General features: G+C 35.7%; 1 long non-coding RNA gene across 1 annotated transcript in view; it reads left to right on the forward strand.

Annotated features, from left to right (window-relative positions):
• The window catches only part of LOC144366454 (uncharacterized), a 194,848-nt gene extending 176,587 nt beyond the window's left edge, over window positions 1-18,261 (forward strand). Inside the window, exons 2-3 of the long non-coding RNA XR_013425539.1 lie at window positions 16,406-16,500; window positions 18,071-18,261. This is a non-coding gene — a long non-coding RNA (uncharacterized LOC144366454). The remainder of the gene's footprint in view (window positions 1-16,405; window positions 16,501-18,070) is intronic.
• The last annotated feature ends 3,096 nt before the right edge of the window (window positions 18,262-21,357 follow it).

Raw genomic sequence — 21,357 nt, forward strand, 5'->3', positions numbered from 1 at the left:
ATGTATATTTAGAAAGTTAAGTGGCAGATGACAGGAAAATACTAATTTTCAAAATTCCTGTATTGAATTCTTAATATAGAGACCAGAGCTGTGTTCCAGGGTCCCCTGAAAATAAATATGTATAACATTGTTTTATGTTTCATTTGTTTCTGGTAATAATAGTTTTCTTTCAGTTCTCAAAGGAGTCTATGAATGAGAAAAGGTTAAGAACCACAACTTATCCATTTTAGTGGTTGGTTGGAATTAAAATCTAGTATTCATTGATTCAGTAGTGTTAATGCAATACCTGCTCATTGCTGGATACTCTGTTGGAGGCTATATGTGCAGAGGAAAAGTAATGTAGCTTCAGTCAAAAAGGGTCCCACTTTCTATTTGCAGAGGTATACATATGTAATGTGACAAATAATTGATAAATACTACTAGTTAGATTATCTGATTTCCAGTTCATTTATTTGTCAGATCAGTATCACTGTGAATGCCACCATAGAAACCAGAACAATTGTACAATTAATATAATTCTAAGGCTTCTACACAGATTTCAGTTCATGCACATATATCTGACATTATCTAGATACATTTTACTTGAACTCTGCAGAAACTCAGGAATGGTTACTATATATGGGGCCATATCATATCTACATCTAGATTTGACATGCACCAGAATGTCAGACACAGGTGATTCCTAATGAATGATTGCCAATCTTTGTCAATATTTCCTTAATATGGACCCATGGATCCATGGATCTCATCACTTACTGAGTTAAATGGAAATTAGAAAATTAGATGATTTTTGCTAGGGGGTAATTGAATAATTTTTCTCTATATGTACTGTAGCAATAAAGAAGTTAATCCCTTTAATAGTTAATCACAAAATCAAATCATCATTTAGCAAACAACAAAAAAGTATTTTTAACTACACCAAATACATTTCTTAAATCAAATCTGCAGTGCCAGTAGCTGTCAACTTGTTTGGGTTGCAAAGTATCCAAAATTGCTAGCTTTATGAAGATAACAAAAATAACATTAAAACCCAAACACTTCTAAGGCTCTTCACTATTGACTGAGGAAAAAAATAGAATGGAGGAATATACCAATAGACCAATAGAAAATATGGGTTTAATAACTAGAATCCATGAAATTGCAAATCAATTTCTCTGAATAAAAGTGACATTTTTCTTTATCCTTAAGGATAAAATGTATGTGGCAAAAAAACATAAAATCTCTGCTGATGCTTTTAGTGAAAATGTGTTCTCAAGAATGGCATTGGACTCATGATACTATAGTTGTTGTTTTTTTTTTTGAACAGAGTCTTCTGGCTTATTAAATCATCAAAGAACAGGTATAACATAGGGAGAAAAAAAATTGTGTGCTACCAAACCTCATAGCATTTTGCAGAACTAAAAACCAGTACCCTATTCCCTGGTTGTCATTTAACACCATAGAAATAAAGAGCAGCTGCTCTGATCTACCTTTATTTTGAGTTCAGTATGAGCCTGGCTCATATAACTAACTACCATTGGGTAGTACTGTGAATTCAAGGATGAAAAAGGCACAGTCCACTCATTTTTAAGGCTGAAAGTCTGGTAAAATCTCCACTGATACTGAACAAAAATAACATTAAAGCCCAGTGTCCAGTAGAGAGAAATTTATTTCCTCAACCACATCATTGTATTAACTACAGCATCATTACATTTTTAAACATAAAATTTAATAAAGTGTTATTTGTAAAACAAATCCATTTAAGTATACAGTTTTATAAGTTGACATGTGTGTACACTTGTACAACCATTGCCCCAATCAAGATACAGAAAATTTCTATCACCCAAGTTTTTTTTTTTTCATATTCCTTTACAGTTAGTACCTCTCCTTCCTCCCTGCCCCAGGCAACCATTGGTCTGGTTTTATCCATGTGGATTAATTTTGGCTCTTATTGATGGAGCCATAACATGGACTCTTTTGTGGCTGGCTTCTGTTGCTCAGCTCTGTGAACATTAATGTACAGATGTTTTATGGGCATACGTATTCACTTTTCTTGGATAAATACTTAGCAGTAGACCTTCTGGTCATTTGATAAGCACGTTTATAAGAAAATATCAAGGCATTTTCCAAAGTTATTGTGTATATATGTGTGTGTATACAGGCATGCATACAGTATTTATGTCTATATACATATACATGTGTAAGTGTGTATGTATACTCCTTCTAGTCTGTGACATCTTTTCCATTTTATTAATAATGTCTTGAATGCCAGAATTTTTTATAAAGCCCAATTTACCATTTTTAATTTCATATTTCATGCCTTTCAAGTTTTTTCAGGAAGTCTTTGCCTACCCTAAGGTTAGAAAGATTTATAATCTCTTCTAGCAGCTTTTTAGTTTTATTTCTGATGTTTGGGTGTATGCTTCATCTCTGGTTAATTATTGTACATGGTATGAAATAAGAGTCAATTTAATTATTTATTAAATTTATTTATTAAATCTAATTATTTATTATTTTTATTATTTTTTAGTATGGATATCCACTTACTTGGCCACATTTGTTGAAAACATTATCCTTTCCTCATTTAATTATTGATATGAATGCATGTACACAGAGAATAAATCTTCTCTGAACATTTATTTATTGTATGTATACCTAATATTTATGATCTATGTTCTGTGCCCTGTTGTATATATTTTGTACCAATATTATAGTGATTTCAAGTGAGCCTTAAAATCAGGTACTTTGAGTCCTCCAGCTCTGTTCTTTTCAAGGTTGTTTTGGCTATACTAGGTTGTTGCATTTCCATGTACATTTTGTGTCAACTTATCCATTTCTACAAAATACCTGCTGGTATTTTGATGGGGTAGCATTGGATCTATAAATTAACATCATAAGAATTAACAACACATTATTGAGTCGACCAATGCACGAACATAGTATGCTTGCAAAATTGGGAACTCGGAAAGATTGAGTGTCCTGAGCAGTTTCACATTCAGTTGATGACAGAGATGCAGGAAATCAATTGGTTGTCCAGGAGACAACCAATGCATGGCTGCATCCAGTAGTCAGTCCAATGCCTGCAAATGTGAGTGTCCCATAATATGTCTTCCACTTAGTTTGTGTCTTATTAGATGTTTAGTCAGCTCCTATCTTTCAGAGATCACTTGTCCTCCTCAGAGTATTTATCCTCACTTCCTTGAACCACCTACAAAAATACCTTTTTTCAATTACAATGAAAGTATGTCTCTCTATGCAGTCCTGTGCTATCTGATGTTTAAGTGAAGCAAATCTCCTACCAAATGGAAGGCTTCAGGCTATAGTGGGATCAGAATGTCTCCTCCATGATCTTAACTTGATCCCAAAATGGATCAACTGGAGAAAGTTGGTGAACAAATAGTAATGCTCCTATGTATTATCACAGTGTGCCACAATCCATGTAGACTTTTCAGGCTTTGGTTCATTTGTTTCTCTTTTTGATGGAGGAGTCAGAGATGTAGGAAGAGAAGAAACATGGACTACAAACTCCATAATACAAAAAAGTAGTTTTCTTCTTTTTTCATGGCTAAACTTGACAATTTTCACTCAAATACTTTTTTTTCTTTAATTCACCTTGTGAATTATTTTTTAGCATCCCTGAGGATCCTGCCTCTTCACCTTTAACTTCAGGAGGCTCTAGCTTAGCAAGGGAAGAAAAGTATGTAACTTCTCCTGTGACTTTGGAAGAAATTCAGTAAATCGAGTACTTCCCTCAGCCTCTGATTTAATATCTGAGAAGGTAATCCTTAAGTCTATCAAACACGAAAAATAAGTAAATATACTATCAAATTACCCAGAGCCTTCATGCTGTTACTCTACATAAAGTGACACTATGACATATTCCAAATAAACACAAATCTGACTCCTAAGACTTGGAGAATAAGGAGGCATGGAGTCTTCTGTAGGAAGTTGGGGGGTGGGCAGTGAAGCAGAAAATTTAATAATTCTATATGCTGCAAAATTTCTTAAAAATTCTCTGGACCATGGTATTTCCCCAAGTCCCAGGTAGCACAGTAGATTCTCCTTTTTATCTTCCATCTTTTCATTTCTCTCTTGACTTTTTCTTGTTCTCCAGGTGCCCTTAATTCTTTTCTTAGAACAATCTACTCCTTCTTTAACTTGCTTCTTCATTCCTGTTTCTCTTCCTTGCTTTTGGAAGTACATATATGGACCCACAGCCAGACTGTCCCTAGCACTCTTAGAAGGTGAAGAGAGAATATTGATATTTTGTTGCTATTGTCTCTGCCACAAATGTCCCATGAGTTAATTGATGTTTCATCTATGAAATCTTATAATGGAAGAACTCTGCTGCATATAGTGAAGAAGTTGAATAGGACAAAGGAAAGATGGCCCATCTGATCTGAGGCTTCTGGAATGCAGGGATCTGTGAGGAGCCTGGTCTTGGACTCAACTTAGGGTTGCTGCACCTCACAGGAACTGTATCCTGGATAAGCTTCAGCAGCTTCAAGACTGGCTTTGTCACCTGTAATGTGGCCATCATTTATCCAATGAGTATTTGCCCTGTCCTGCACTCCAGAAGATCATGCACTCAGAAATTTTTAAGATTGACGTCTGAGAAAGCTAGTGGTATGGTTGAGTAGAGGGATGTTTTATGAGCATAATTAGAATAGTTTCATCAACACTATTGTAAAGAAAAGAACAAAATGTCAGGGAGACCAGCCAATAGAGCAATATACCCTTCTTGGGTAGGCTGTGATGGGTTTTCAACTGGTAATGATTTTTTTTTTCTTTAGATCATGAAAGGTGCAGATGTAATTACCAGGAGGGAAATGCAGTTTCTGTTCAAGAGGCATAAATTCAAATGCCTTTAGGGGCAGACGAGTGATACAAATATGCAAAAATGAAGGGTGATATGCAGAATATTAAAAGGGCCTTTGGCAAACTGGAAAATATGTGCTTGTTTAAAGCCACTCAAGCTCAAAATAATGTCTTTTGAAACTCTTATGACCAAATAAACAAAAATCTTCAGGTAGAATAGACTTTTGTTTTCAACCTGTAATAATAGTGAATTCTGCGAGGGTGGTGTGGTGGAGGGTTAGGGAAAAGTCCAGGAGAGAATGCTTGAGGTGTAGGCTCAGGCAGCCTGCACAGGGAAAGGCCAGGGTGGAAAGGACTGTTGGGATTACCTGTGAAGGGCTTTCCCTGTTGGTTGGAGTATGGAATGTGTCCAGTAGACAGAAGGTAGGCAATTGAGTTCTTCACGTAGGTCAAGTGACATTTTAAGGTTTATAGGGTAATTTTTCAGCCCTGAGAGAGCAAGGGGAGTAGATTTTTTGGGGGGCCAGGAGTTGAAAGACAAATTGCATAAAGCACAATGAGAGCCAGATGAGGCCCCAACCAAAATAATATCAAGGAAGAAGGGGAGGGTACCTGGTGAAAGAAGAGACTCAGGTGTAGGATGAAGCAGATCTCACTTCTGAGTGGCTGAAAGCAACTTGTACCCGGTGCAATGTGGGCAGATGTTATTGATGTGATATTGACCCCAGTTGGGGTCAGCACTGGAGAACCTGGTGCTCACTTCTTCTGTTGTTACAGCCTCGTGCTCAGAAGATTGAGAAACCATGTGATTAGATATCTCTGTGGCTGATTTCTATTCTGCAGAGAACAGGGCCTGATCCAATCTCAGTCCAGCCATTTCATGTCCCCCTGAGTACACGGACTCCTGCTGCTGCATGGATGGCATCTTCTGAGGGCATTCAGTTTTCTTCACTAAGAGAAAAAACAAAAAAGAGCACACATTTTTATCTGCAGAAATGTTACTCTGTTAAAAAAAAAAAGAAAGAAAAAAAAGAAGGAGAAGAAGGAAGAGAAGAAAACACTAATACGTCTTACAACTTCTAACAAGAATCTGTTAGGCTGCTGCTATGGCAACCTCCAAAGAACATATTCAAACCCCCCACCCTGAACCCAAATCTATATACCTGACAGTCACCCTCCTAGTGAGGCTGTCTCTCTTACATTACACCCACTAAGTGAAGATCCAAAGCAAAGAGACAGAAAATAACATCTTCTAACAATCTGCTTGTCATTTAGAAAAAGCTCACTGTATAAATGTCATGGAAACAAGCTGTTCTTGCAGAAAGAAAAGAAGAAAGCCCTGCCTCACTTGCTTCCCTTTCAATTTTAATCTTCCTAATAAAAGGGTAACACAAAGCAAATGTTAAGTGTTTGAAAGCAAATACCCCTGGAGCTTGGCCATGGTGTGCTTCAGCCGCATTCAGCTGCCTGGTAGACTACAACAGCAGGCGCTTTGAATCCAGCTCTCTAGGTGAAGATCAACTGACTGCTCAAGACATCCAGACGACACCAAGAACTCAAAACAGAGGCTGAGAAGAGACAATGAGGATTTTTCTTCTAGTCAGTGTCAAGGATCCTTGCTAAGAGACTGACTTCAAGGCCAAGAAATCTCTGTTCAATTAACACACATTCAGGGGCATGTAAAATGTGCAGTTCAGTGTGTTTTAATTTTTTGAGGGATGCCCAGACCTGGATGCCCAGGTCTCTGTTATGGATGAGAGGTCTTGCATGGTCTCAGCTGAAGAAGGCAGGGTGTGTGAAGCCCTCAAATAGAGTGCTATGCAAGCAGTCAGAGCACAGAGGAAGCAGCTTTTCTTTTTACCTGGGATTAACAGGGAATGCTCCTGAGAAAGTGGCATTTGAACTGAGTCCCAGAGGAGAGAGAGGATCCTCACAACAGTGTTAGGAGAGGTGAAGGGAATTTCAGGGATTGCATTGAATAAAAAGAAAGATAAAGAATATTAAGGAAAATATTGGGGCAAAATCATTAAAGGACTCGAATAGCATAAACCCAGTCTTATTTGGACTGGAGTGGAGATTCAGATATATCTAGGTATATTTCCTGAACCAGTATCCATACTCCAGAGTACGCTGATGCACTTGGGGATGAAGAGAGCTTCCTGGGGAAGAAACTCAAGTTGCTCATTTGCTTAGGGTTGACCCAGACAAATGTGTCTAGCCAAGGTGTGAGGCCAGAGAATCCACAAAGAAACTAAATTGTAGAAAGCAACTGGAAAGCCTCAGGAAGAGAAACTTGCAGAAAGTGAAAAATTGCACATGATGAGTTAGACTCAGCATGAGGGTTTGGGGAGCAGAGGCCAGTGAAAGACCAGAGGCCTCAGAGCTCCAACTGTAGCTTGCAACCCAAGGAACCCTAACTGACTCTTCTAAAAGTAATAGTAGAGCTGCCCATTTCCTGTTTACTACAAAAAAGTAAGGCTCTATTTGTGGTCAAGAAGGGAGCTATCCCAAAACAACCAGCAAGAAGCTCAGAGAGGAAAAGGTGATAGTTCCCCACCCCCCCACCCCCCCCACCCCCACCATCACCCACCCCACCCCCCCACCCCCCCACCCCCCCCACCCCCACCATCACCCACCCCACCCCCCCACCCCCCCACCCCAGGGGAGGAGGAAAGCTGTGCATGGTGGCATTGAAGCAAACAGCAACCAGCAAGAGACTCCTCCCAAGGGGACTAGAAGGCTGGGAAGGATCCTGAATGGAATCGCTTACTCTGACCTTATCGAGAGGGTAAATTGCATAAAACTGGAGAACTGTAAGCTGGACACACAAGCTGATGGAATATAAGGAATATTTTGAGCTATGTAATGAATTTCTGGTGGATTCCAGGGACAGGTTTTCAGAGTATTCGGCAGCAGCCTCGTTCGGATGATGCTGGGACTTGAGAAGCGTTATCTTGGGATGGGGAGATATTGGAACAAGCAGCTTGGTCGTGCTTTGGCCATAGAGTGGGGAAGACGTGAGGCCTTGGGCTAAGCAGGTTGGAGTCTATGGGCAAAGGAGGGAGGGAGCAACAGGAATCGGTTCACTGAAGAAGGAAAGACTAGGTACCAGTTTGGTTGGCTGACTGAGCATGGCTTTAAAAGAAACAAGGATGAGTTAAAAATTTATTATGATCATTTAATAGTCAAGAAAACACAGCACCGAACGAATGGGTTGGCTGGATTTTATCCTGCCTGGGTCACTTTTCAGCAACAGACCTTGGATGTCTCTTAACTTTCCTGAGTATGTTTTCTAAACTGTAAATGGGAGAGAATAATGTTATACGTTAATAATGTCTATGTTAGGTTTAGTTCTTGCATTAAGTGATTTATATTATGTAACAGTTAAAAAGACATTTTCCATGAAGAGGAACCAATCTGTAGACAAAACTGAGGAACTTGTTTTAAACAAATAATAAAAATAAATTATTTTTTGTATTGTATTAAGTACAGTTTTTGGAAGACAGGAACTTTATGATAAGATTTGATTTTGATATAAGATGTGTGCCATGCTAATATTCTATTGTAGTATTTCTCATTGAGTAAGAACTGAATTTTTGAACTACCAGCAGTATTTAATGAATTATTCTCATTTTAATGTCACTTCAATGTGTACAAGCATAAGCTAGAGATAAATTCCATGTGCTTATGGTTCTTTTGCAAATATGAAGCTAAAGCAAATTTGTAAATGACATATAATTAAAAATATAAAATCAGGAAACTCAAATTATAAACATGAAAGAAACATAACAAATGATGCTAAAGTTATATCACCAGTGTTAGATATAATAGTAAAAGTTTTAAGCCACTCATTTGCTTCTGTATTCAGTCTGCTTCTTGTTTTTACTTTCAACAAACCAATAGCAGAGATAATAGTTCAATTATGTTTGGGCCTATTTGTAAAATTGTGCTACATCAAACAGTATGAAAAACTTCAACTAGTTGGCTAATTCAGGAAAATAAACTCACTGTAACATACTTTGCCAATGAGGAAACTTTAAATTCCAAATTTAATAAAATGTTATGAGTAACTGCAGACCTGTTCTTCTCCTTAAAGATAAGGATAAAATTGCAGTGGCATTGGAAATTGATATTATGAGAAAGAACAAACTCCTCCATTGCTAATTTACTATTACTAATGAAATAGTACTTAAGATAAAATTTACCAAAAAAATACTGCATTCAACATGAATATTTATATATGATCTTTAAAGAAATTTTTTTTGGTATATTTATACTTTAGTTGGCCATGTGGTCGATCAATTCTGCTCTGCTCTATTGCAAACCTTTTACGTACTATGCTGAAATATCTTTTGGACTTTTTGGACAAGAATATAATTACAAACTTTCATGCAAATGTGGGCCTTGAAATTATTTCACAGTTTTATTTATAATTTTTAGTGATATTCTCCAGATGACATAGAAAAACTTTAGTGGTGAGTAAAAATTTCAGTCTGTAGAACTATAATTTCAGCTAAATTGAGGATTCCCAGTGCCTTAGTCCATTTGTTGTTGCTGTAACATAATACTTGAGGCTCAGAGACTTTTAAAGAAAAGAGGTTTATTCTGGCTCATAATTTTAGAGTTGTGGAAGTCCAAGATCCAGGAGCCACATATATTGTAAGGCTCTTGAGCTTCTCTCAGAATGGCAGGAAAAATGGAGGGGTAATTCGGCTCCTGAGGAAGAAACATTGCCATACTGTGTAAAGTGCTCTGTATCCTCTCTAATTGATAACTTTAAGACCTTAAGTGTCCAAACTTTCAGAACCATGTCAATGTCTTTGTCATAGGGGAAACATACTACAGCTCTTAATCTGGCTTGGAAAGCTTTGCTTGGGTCTGGCACATAGATCATTGTGCTATTCCATTGCCAAAGTATGGTGTGAAGAACGCTGTGAGACTGTGTCAGGCTATATGCTTAGACATAACATGCAAACATTTTGTCTGTTTCTACACCATGACAGATGTGGAAGATTCTAGGGACTTACCATCACCCTGAGTTCTTCCTGGGACTGGGACACAAATCCATTTTACTCTCTGCATTTCTCTCTGGGGTTACTAATGTTAACTGCCTGGGTCTTGACTTGGGGAAGCAGCAGATCACAAGGTTCCTTGTTCAGGAACGATGATTTTCTGCCCTTTGTTTCCACCTGATTTTTCTTCCATAAGTGTTGCAGGGAACTTAAAAAAATATTATTTTAATTGGCTTAAGTAAAATTGCAGAGGGGAGGATAAGAATATAGCTCAACAAAAACTAAGACTGACAATTTTTCTTTTTGAATTTATAAAGTGGAGAGCTATATTTGGCTTAGTCCAAGTGACCATTACACAGTGTCATTTATCCCTCTATTTGAATAATTTTTATCTTAAAAAAGAATAAATTTATGTGTAAAAATATTTTACATCTTCTATTAAATTTATTTTTATATTTGATATTTATTTTAGTGCTATTGCAAATTATATCTCCAATTATTTTAAGCCTATTTGTTGCTAATATGTAGAATAAAATTTTTTTTAATATTAGTCTCTCGGCAGCAAACTTATATTTCTCATTAATTTTATAATTGTGCTTATTTCAAGCTACTTATGTGCATAATTACATTGTCACAATATATTATTAAAACAATACTGTTTTTTTTTTAAATTGGATTTCCCTGATTGTTAATGATGGTGAACATTTTTTCATGTATTTGTTAGCCATTTGTATTTCTTTCTTTCTTTTTTCTTTTTCTTTTTTGGAGAAGTGTCCGTTTAATTCATCTACCTGTTTATTAATTAGGTTATTTGATTTTTTTTTTTTGGTGTTCTGTGAGCTCTTTATATACTCTGGATATAATCCTCTGTCAGAAGAGTAGCTAGTAAAGATTTCCTCCCATTCTGTGGGTTCTCCTATCACATTGTTAATTTTTTATTTTGCTGTTCAGAAGAAGCTTTTTAATTTGTTGCTGTCCCATTAGTTCTTGAGCTTTAGGAAAGTTATTGAGAAAGTCATTGTCTGTGTCTATATGCTGGAGTGTTGACCCCAGATTTTCTTCTAGGAATTGCATAGTTTCTGGTCTAATTCCTAGTTCTTTAATTCACTTTGAGTTGATTTTTGCACAGGGTGAGAGCTAAGGGTCTCACCCAGAACCATTTGTTAAAAAGACTGTCTTTTCTCCAGTATATGTTTTGGGGTCAGATGACAGTAGATATGTAGGTTTGTCTCTGTGCCTTCTATTCTGTATCATTGATCTATGTGTCTGTTTTTACACTATTACTATGCAATTTTTGTTAGTATGGTTCTGTAGTATAATTTCAAGTCAGGTATTGTGATGCCTCCAGCATTGCTTTTTCAGCTTCAAATTGCTTTGGCTATTCTGGGTCTTTCATACTTCCAAATGAATTTTAGGACTGTTTTTTTTTTTCTAGTTCTGTGGAACATGTCATTGGTATTTTATGGGGATTGCATTGAACCTGTATATTGCTTTTGCTAGTATGCCCATTTAGCAATATTAATTCTGCCTATTTATGAACATGGAAAATATTTCCAGATTCTTTGGACCTTATTTCTCTCTTCAAAGTTCTGTAGTTTCCATTGTAGTGCTCTTTCACCTCCTTGGTTAGATTTATTCCTAGGTATTTATTTATTTATTTGAGGTGATTGTGAATGAAATTGTTTTCCTGATTTCTTTCTTAGAAAAATTCATTGTTGGTGTATAGGAAAACTATTGGTTTTTGTATGTTGACTTTGTAAACTGCTACTTTGCCAAATTTGTTTATTTGTTTGAAATTTTTTTTGGATAGAATGAAGGTAATTTTATACAATATTTTAGTGCACCTGCCTTTTAGTATGACCTGTCACATGAGATCATGTGTAATATTTTCCACTTGTGGCATGATATTGTCATTTGAAACACTTTGAAATTTTGAGCATTTTGAATTTTGGAGTTTCATATATGGATGTTCAGCTTTAGTGAGCATCTTATTTAATGGTAAGTTGTTAAAATTTCACTAGATCCAAAGGTGAACAAGGATATCTATAGTCATTACATCTAATGAGTTTTTTTTCCTGCACTGAGATTTCATTTCACATCAGTCAAATGGTAGTCATTAGAATATAAATAATAATAAATGCCAGAGAGGATGTGGAGAAAAATGGACACTTTTACACTCTTGATGGTATTATAAATTAGTACAATCATTATAAAAATCATAATGGAGATTCCTCAAAAGACTAGGCTGGAACCACCATAAACCCAGCTATACCACTCCTTGGTATTTACCCTAAAGAGTTAAAGTCATCCTCTGACAGTGACATGCATACCCATGTCCAGAGCAACAGCATTCACAATCGCCAAACTACGCAACCAGCCTAGGTTTCCATCAACAGATGAATGGATGAAGAAGATGTGACATGTATACAAAATGGAGTTTTATTCAGTCATAAAGAAAAATGAAATTATGTCATTTGCAGGAACATGGATGGAACTGGAGATCAATATGTCAAATGAAATAAGCCAAACTCAGAAGGTCATATGTGTTTGCTCATATGTGGAAACTAGAGAGAAAAAAGGAAAAGAAAGGTGTGTGTAGCGGGGGCAGATTTCACAAAAACCAAAGGTAGATCAGTAAAGGGAAGGGACCAGGAGTGGGAGGAGAGAAGTGAGGGAGAAGAATGCTAGGGAGTGATATTGGCTAAATTATATCATTACACTGTATGTATGTATGAACATGACCATAAATCCAATTATCACCATGTACATCCACTAACGAAAAATGTGGAAAAAAACAACTACCTTCATGCTCTGTGTATGAAGTGTGTATGAAACAAATAATTTTGTATTTAGACTTGGATCCTATTCCCAAAATATTTCATTACATGTTTGCAAATATTAAAAAATCAAAAATCCAAACCCAAAACACTCTTTTCCAAGCATTTTGGTTAAAGAATTTTCAATCTCTATAATTTTTTTTGGTAGATTCCTTTTAGCCAATTAGGGAATACTTTTTTCTCCCTACCTTGTCAAAGTTATTTTAATAAATTGATGAATGAATGCTTAATTTTATTAAACACTTTCTATGACTTCATTGAAATTATCATATATTCTTTATTCTGTTACTATGATGAATTACTTTGGTTGAATTTCCATTGTTAAACTAACCTTGGAAATTCTTAATAGGCCTAGGTAGATGAATGTATAGATAAGTACATACATGCATAGTTTATTTACTGTTTCAACATACTGTTTTATAATTTTAGAGTCACACTACAGCTGGTGACAATTTTGTATTTGTAAAATATAGGTAGATTAGTCTTTATATGGAGGGTTTGGTGTCATCAGCAAATGAATTGAAAAGCGTTTTTTATTTTTATTTTTTTATATTACCTATTTAAATATTTGTTGAAAATTCATTGTTTATGTGACCTTGGAATTTTCTGTGCAGAGGTTTCTAATTATAAATTTAATTTCTTGAGTAATATTAAAATTATAAATTTAATTTAATTTTAATTATAAATTTAATTTCTTGAGTAATATTAAATACTTCATCTTGCTCACTTTTTTCCATTCTTGGTAAGTTATATTTTGTCCAGGAAATTTTCTATTTTATAAATTTTCAGATTTTATTGCTTATATGTTACTGCTAGTATCCCTTAGTGTCTTTTAATGTTTGTGGGTATCTTTCAGGATGTCTCTTTGACCACTAGTTTCATTAACCATTTTGTTTGGTCTTAGTCCTACTAAGGTTTTGTTAATTTTATAAATCTGTTCTAAGAACCAACTTCTGTCCCTGAGGACCCTCTATATTTTGTTTTCTGATTCATTTATGATGTTGGACTCTTCTTGTATGCCCATTTAAAACCATGTATTTCCCTCTAGGCTCGGCATTACCCTCACACCACAGTGTTTCTAGGTCATTTCCAAGGAGTTGTATGGAAAGCAGGGTTCTGTGGCCACGGAGGGAACCGCAGTCCCTGTGTAAAGACGCTGAGGGAGGAAAGAGCTCCATGGGGTCCAAGAAGTGAAAGAAGGCAATGAAGAGAAGGGCTGGAATGTCAGGTAGAGCACAGACTACAAGGCAAGGAAAATTAGGGAACTCCAAGGTGATTTTTAAAGAGAAGGCCCAGAAGGCTGTATGACATAAAGAATGGGAACTTCTGTTCTAAAAGTAATTGGATTCCAGCAGAGGCGAATGGAGAGATGAGGGAGGAATATTATTCAAGACTAAAGCATGAGTTTTTCAGAATTGCTGACATGTATGATTTCTTCAATTAGAAGCGGAGGGAGGGAGGAACTCTAGACAAATTATAATGACATTACAGATTATTCTCAACTCATAATTGAAAGCCAATGAGAAAGGAAATCATTAAAAAAAAACTAATGAAAAGTTTCCTAATTATAAAAACATAAGACAGAAAGCAACAAACTTTTATTCAGCATATATAAAGGAGTTTCTATAAATCAGTAGAAAAATAAGCAGTGCGTATGAATGTTGCTAAAAGTACTGTTCAGAGAAATATAAATTAGAACTACATTGAGATACTACCATCTACTATGATGGCTAATGATAAAAAGACCAATATTACTAAGCATTGCTGATGAAGTGGAGCAATTGGAACTCTGGTGCACTAGGTGTGAGACTAGAAATAGGTACAACAACATGATTACTTCAGTGACAATCTGAATATACTTGCCTGCCCTATTCCTCAATAATTTTACTCCTACATGAATATCTAAAGTACTGGGTGCATATGTTCTCTAAAACATATACATATAAAAGGATATTCATGGTTGCATTATTTTTACTAGTTGAACATTGAAAATAACCTAAATGGAGATTAACAGTAGAAAGGATAAATTGTGATTTAAGCATACAAGGAGGAAAAAGCAATAGATGATACAAAATGACAGATCTCACAGATGACATGCTATATGAAAAATGCAATACATATATACTACATGATTTTACTGACATAAAACTCAAAATGACCTAATCTCTTTGTTATTAGCAGTCAGAATAATGGTTACTTTTGGGGGAAAAGAAGTATTAGTGTTTGTAATATTGTTACCTTTTTCCTGTTTGTGTATGTGCATATATATGAATATACATATTATGTGAATATATATAAAATACTAAAATATCAAATAAACATGAAAAATTGTTCCACTTCACAAAAATCATTACCAGGAGATACAACTTCACACCTATCAGATGGTCAGAGTGAAACAGCTTGTCATTACTAACAGTTGGCAATGACACAATGAGTGTGAACGGTTTTCTTCCATGGATAGGATGCAAATAGTTTCCATTACTTTGGAAAACAATTTCACCAAATGAATATATTTGAAGATATGCAAATTTTATCATACAGCATTTCAATCTTAGGTATATATAAATAATCTAGGACAATGATACTCAAAATGTGATATAGACATCATTCTGCAAACTGGTATGACCAGTTCATGAAGAAATGAGCAAAAATTGAGAGTGTTTAGAAACTTTGATAGTAACTTGACACTGCATGTTACCCGTTTAGCATTTTACAGGGATATCAGTCTATGGCCAATTGGAAAACAAACATTTGGTTCTTCCCCACAGTGGTTTTAGAAGCACTGCCCTAGACCAGTTCTCAGCCTTCTCATGTGAACACAGAGACACAGACAATGTTAATAGTTTAAGGCACAGCAGAATAAATGAGCATCGGTGCTCCTTGTGGTCTTAGTAACTCTGTAGACTCTCCCTTCTTTCAGTCCCTAGCTGGCCATCTTCAAGCCCAAGAGGAGTGACTCTCTTTAAGTGGCAAAGTAGTTACAACATTGGTTGACAAAGTACTCTCACAATCCCCACACATGTGCACGTGCCAAGATGATGTGCACAAGAATTTTTGTATGAGCATCATACACAACAATGAAAATACTGAAACTGACTTAAATCTTTTGGAAAGATAACTGTATTATATAAACTATCTCAACTACACACACAGTATTTTTAAATTTCACTTTTGAGTCAAAAAGGGCATTAACAGAAAATACAAAGTGTTAAATTAATTTAGAAATAAAAATAGAGGATGTATATTATAAAAGTATAAAGGAAAGCATAATGAAGATAAATATTAAGAATAATGTTGGGCAGGGGAGGGAGATGGAATGAGGTGGAAATGCAATAACATAGGAGTAAAAAGGATTTAGAATGTAGTTATGGAGTTTTACTTATTAAGGTGGCTTGTAGGTAGAGTATTATTTTTAGATGTTTCATTATTATGAAAAAGAGCAAAAAAGTTTTAAGAGTTCCAGAGTCCAATAATTTGGCTACAGGAGAGTCCTGGCAGAGCCTCCATCACTGAAGGTTTCAAATGCTTCAAGGTGATTGGAACACAAATGAGAAGCAGAGATGGAAAAATCCTGATTCTAACACCAGTGGGTCACTGCCTGTAAAGGAAACCCTTTCCATTGTTGGAAAGCTGTAATTTAGAGTAAAAATTTACCTTCTAGGTCCCTGACCACATTGATTGAAATCATTCTTCCTTCTATCACAGCCCCCCAGGTATTTGAAGACAATGATTTTGACTCCCATTAGTCTTCTTTTTCAGACTGCCTTTACTCTGAAAGCCTCCTCTGTAACTGATTGAGTGGGTTGAGTCACATTCTACTTCACAGAGAAACCTGCTGATGGCTTTGAAATGAAGTGAGTTCCCCCCCAACCCTGCCACCACACTTGTCTGCCTCTGCACCCAGCCTCACAGCCCTCTTTCTGGATGTTAGCACAAACAATTTCTCTAACCAAGGCTAATCCTTTCTTTTATACTTTGAGTCCATCCTCTCTCATTTTCTCATTTGATACTTACTTTTTTAGTATGTTTTGCCCTTTTTTAAAATTTTGTTTTCATTAATACCAGTAATACATGAACATATTTTTCCTTAAAGAAAAACCAAATGATAAAGTGATGGTCTTCCTTGGCCACTATGACTGTCTTTTCACTTTTGCCCAGAAGTAAACAAGGTTACATTTTTTTTATTATATTCTGTCAGATATTTCTGGACACTTATGCATATTTATATGGATGCATAAAATGTACTGTATTGTGTATTACGTTACATATGTGGGCTAATAAGTAATTAAAAAAACAACTCATGCCATGTCTTGGAGAGCTTTCCATGGTGATATATAAACGCAACCCACCCGTTGTTCATGCTTTTGCTGAAGAACTGTTCTCATTAAATGATGTATCCCTATGGATGGCCCTTTATTTGTTGGTGACTTTATTTTGATATAATTTCAACTGTACAGAAATATTCTAGTTCAGATTGCCTTTCACCCCAACTCTCTAGTGGTTAACCTTTTTCTATATTGCCCCATCAGTTTCCCTCCTTCCGCTCCCCTCTCCCCCTCCCTCCTTCTCTCCCTCTTTGTCTCTTTCCCACCCCCTCAGCCTCTTCATGATAAATTCTTGGTTGTGTATTTCTTATCTTTTATAATTATACTTTAGTTAGCAAAATAAAAAAAAATTAAGATTGATACAGAACTATTACCTAGTCCATAGTCATATTTGAATTTTGCCAACTGCCCTTGTAATGTCCTTTATATGTGTATTTTCCTGGCCCAGGGTCTAAACCAGAAAGATGACTTGCATTTAGTTATCATATTTATTTAATCTCCTGTAATAGAGAATATTGCCTCAATTTTTCTGTAACTTTTCTAGCACTGACATTTTGGAAGAGCATATGTTAGTTAGAAAACAAACTTACTGGGTTTTTTTTTTTTTTGGTCTATCAATTGGATTATCTGATATTTCTTCCTTAGTAGATTTGGTTGTTCATCTATTTATTTTAATATGGCAGGAATATAACCTATGTGATGTGTCCTTACTGTAAGCATCAGGAGATGAATGATATTGGTCTACAACATTATTAGTGATATTATTTTTTTGTCCTTAGTTGAGGCTGTGCTCACTGAATATCTCTTTTCCTTTTTTATAAAAAACAGTAAAATTGTCATTAACACTTTGTAATTGGTTTAAAATATATTGTGAGATCTTTCAAGATGATATTAACATCTATCCTGTTCCCCACAAAAGTTCACCACTGTCAAGGTTTTCCTTCTTTTATTGATCAAGAATGGATACATGGATTGTTTTATTCAGTGGGATATAAACTGGTAATATCATTATATTTTGATAACTCGGATCGTCTCATATTTGGCTGACGTGTTTTGAATGTCTTCACCATTCTTTAAATTTCTTTTGTTTCTGGCATAGGAAGATGTTCCAGGCTTGTGTTGAAAGTCCCTGTCCTTGTTCTAAACTCAGCAATTTATCCAAGGAGAAAGTTCACGAAGAATCCAAGATCTAAGCCCTAGATTTGGGATTTTCTTGCTTCTACGGCTTCTTAGCAGACAGAATTGGAACACAAACACACACATGGATGTTCACATAAAACATTTTCCTTTATTTCTGTAAGTTCCTACTGATGCCCCCAGTTCCAACTTACCACCGCAGGGTCCTTCCTAATTTGTGCTCATTCCATATTTCTAACTCTTTTTTCCAACAGAGGGAAACCTGTTTCCATTGTTTTCTTATATTTTTAATTTACTCAGCCCTACCATGCACAGAAAGTCATTTCAGAACCACAGTACTGGGGGGAAAAAAAACACTAGATCCTAATAAATTTCTTTAGATTGAAGGGTTATTTAAAGAAAGTTTTATAAATTAGTTCATGTTGTACTAATATTAATTTCTTGTCTTGATAATTATTCTGATACTATGATTTGAGCATTAGAAGTGAAGTAAGGGATGTAAGGAAACCCTTTGCAACTTTTCTCTGAGTCTATGATTAGCTCAAAATAAAAATGTGACAAAAGTTGCTGAAGTTGTTTCTACTCCTCTCCCTCCTTGCCAAACACAGATTTGATGTGGTTTAATTTTTCCCTTGAAACACAGTCATATTTGTTTAATCTTTTTTTGTGTTTATTTTAAGTCTCCCCATATTCTTATTGATATAATATTTTGAACATATAAAATATTAACATAAAAAGTATATATATGATTAAAACTATACTCAGAAAGTAGTTACCTGCTGTCATAATTTTGATTTGGTCTCTCTGCCAAGAATTCATATGTTGAATACTTGGTGCTAAATGTATCAGTATTAAGAGGTGGTGGGGGGGACATTTAAGAAGTGGAGTTTAGTGCAAGGTTCATGTGGGGACATTACCCCCAGAAGGGATTAAACCTGGTCTCAGGAACTATCATGGGTCTCACAAGAATGATTTGTTATCAAAGAGCTTGACTCCTAAATCTCTCTCATCACATTGTTTCCCAAATTAAGCAGATTTTTTCCCCTTGTTTCTCCTTACTTTTACAAAAACCTATTTTTTTCCTTGTTTACATTTATCAATAAGTTCTGGAAGTCATTCCCTGATTGTGGAGTTCTTCTTTTTTGTGTAGCCATGTAATATGCCATTTTAAACAAACTTTAAAAATACAGGCTTGATCCATTTTGAGTTGAGTTTTGTGCTTGGGGAGAGATAGGGGTTTAATTTCATTTTGTTGCATATGGATTTCCAGTTTTCCCAGCACCATTTGTTGAAGAAGCTATCTTTTCTCCAATGAATGTTTTGGGCACCTTTGTCTAATATAGGATAATTGTAATTTTGTGGGTTAGTCTCTGTATCCTCTATTCTGTACCATTGGTCTACCAGTCTGTTTTGATGCCAATACCATGCTGTTTTTGTTACGATTGCTCTGTAGTATAATTTAAGGTCTGGTATAATAATGTCACCTGCTTTACTCTTCCTGCTAAGAATTGCTTTAGCTGTTCTGGGTCTCTTATTTTTCCAGATGAATTTCATGATTGCTTTTTCTATTTCTATGAGAAATGTCATTGGTATTTTGATCAGAATTGCATTAAATATTTATAATGCTTTTGGAACTATGGTCATTTTGATAAAATTGATTCTGCCTATCCATGAACAAGGTAGATCTTTCCATCTTCTAATGTCTTCTTTGACTTCTTTCTTTAGGGTTCTGTAATTTTCATTATATAGATCTTTCACCTCTTTTGTTAAATTGATTTCCAATTTTTTTGAGGCTATTGTAAATTGGGTAGTTTTTGTCATTTGCATTTCTGAGGATTTATCACTGATAATGGATCAAGGGCTTAGGAATAAAACCAGAGACCCTGTGTCTCTTGTGTCTAATAGAAGAAAAATTGGCCGTAATTTCCATCATGTGGGATTAGGTACTCAACTTCCTTAATAAGACTCCTTTGGTGCAAGAATTAAAATTAAGAATCAATAAATGGGATGGACTCAAACTAAAAGGTTTATTCTCAGCAAAAGAAACAATCTGTGAGGTGAATAGAGAGCCTACATCTTGGGAGCAAATTTTTACCCCTCACACATCAGATAGAGCACTAATTTCTAGGGTATATAAAGAACTCAAAAAGTTAAACACCAAAAAATCAAATAATCCAATCAGTAAATGGGCCGAGGACCTGAACAGATACTTCTCAGATGATGATATACAATTAATCAACAAGTATATGAAAAAATGTTCATCATCGCTAGCAATTAGAGAAACGCAAATCAAAACTAAGATTTCATCTCACTCCAGTTAGAATGGCAGCTATTGTGAAGACAAACAACAATAAGTGTTGGTGAGGATGTGGGAAAAAGGTACACTCATACACTGCTGGTAGGATTGCAAACTGGTGCAGCCAATATGGAAAGCAGTATGGAGATTTCTTAGAAAATTGGAAATGGAACCACCATTTGACCCAGCTATCCCTCTCTTCAGTTTATACTCAAAGTATTTAAGAACAGTATACTACAGGGACACAGCCACATCGATGTTTATAGCAGCACAATTCACAATAGCTAAACTGTGGAACCAACCCTTCAATAGATGAATGAATAAAAAAATGTGACATATATACAAAATAGAATTTCTTTCTTTCTCTCTCTCTTTCTTTCTTTCTTTCTTTCTTTCTTTCTTCTTTCTTTCTTTCTTTCTTTCTTTCTTTCTTCCTTCCTTCCTTCCTTCCTTCTTTCCTTCCTTCTTCCTTCCTTCCTTCTTTCCTTTCTTTCTTTCTTTCTTTCTTTCTTTCTTTCTTTCTTTCTTTCTTTCTTTCTTTCTTTCTTTCCTTTCTTCTTTCTTTCTTCCTTCCTTCCTTCCTTCCTTTCCTTCCTTCCCTCCCTCCCTCCCTCCCTCCCTTCCTTCCTTCCTTCCTTCCTTCCTTCCTTCCTTCCTTCCTTCCTTCCTTCCTTCTTTCCTTCCTTCCTTCGGGGGGATCAAACTCAGGGGCACTCAACCACTGAGTCACATCCCTAGCCCTATTTTGTATTTTATTGAGAGACAGGCTCTCACTGAGTTGCTTAGCACCTCACTTTTGCCAAAACTGGCCTTGAACTTGTGATCCTCTTGCCTCAGTCTCCCATTTGCTGGGATTACAGACATGCACCACTGTGCCTGGCTCAATGTAGTTTTAATTTATATTCCTTGAGTTCTGAATAAATTTTTTTGTATGTTTAAGAATTATTTTTGTG

This window comes from Ictidomys tridecemlineatus, chromosome 1 (assembly GCF_052094955.1).
Source record: "Ictidomys tridecemlineatus isolate mIctTri1 chromosome 1, mIctTri1.hap1, whole genome shotgun sequence".
In the NCBI taxonomy this organism is placed as follows: Eukaryota; Metazoa; Chordata; class Mammalia; order Rodentia; family Sciuridae; genus Ictidomys; species Ictidomys tridecemlineatus.